Source organism: Priapulus caudatus, unplaced genomic scaffold (assembly GCF_000485595.1).
Source record: "Priapulus caudatus unplaced genomic scaffold, Priapulus_caudatus-5.0.1 Scaffold2764, whole genome shotgun sequence".
Classification (NCBI taxonomy): Eukaryota; Metazoa; Priapulida; class Priapulimorpha; order Priapulimorphida; family Priapulidae; genus Priapulus; species Priapulus caudatus.
In genome coordinates this window covers 1-490 of record NW_014579825.1, presented here as the reverse complement: position 1 = coordinate 490, position 490 = coordinate 1, and positions in this window count along the sequence as shown.

The window sequence follows — 490 nt, the reverse complement described above, 5'->3', positions numbered from 1 at the left end:
TTTGTTTCTCTGTTTCTCTCTCTCTCTGTGTTGTTTTTTCTCTCTCTGTGTGTTTCTCTGTTTCTCTCTCTCCCTCTCGCTCTCTCTCTTTTTTCTCTTTCTCTTTTTCTCTCTCTCTCTCTCTCTCTCTCTCTCTCTCTCTCTCTCTTTCTGTTTCTCCTTTACGCTCAATCTCTTTCTTTCTCTCTCTCTTTCTCTCTTCCTCTCTTTCTTTCTCTTTTTCTCCCTTTCCGTCTCTTTCTCTCTCTTTCTCTCTTTCTCCCTTTCCGACTTTCTCTCCCTTTCTCCCTTTCTCTCTCCCTCTCTCTCCTTCTCTCTTTCTCTCGTCAGCGTCCGTGACACGCGAGAAGGGTTGAATTTTTTACGACAAACAGAGCGACGAATGCTGATGACATCCCAGTCATATATATATATATATATATATACTTCCCAGCTGCGCACACAAACACGTGCACCTGCCTTTACGATCGATTGGACCTTCGATTTTAGT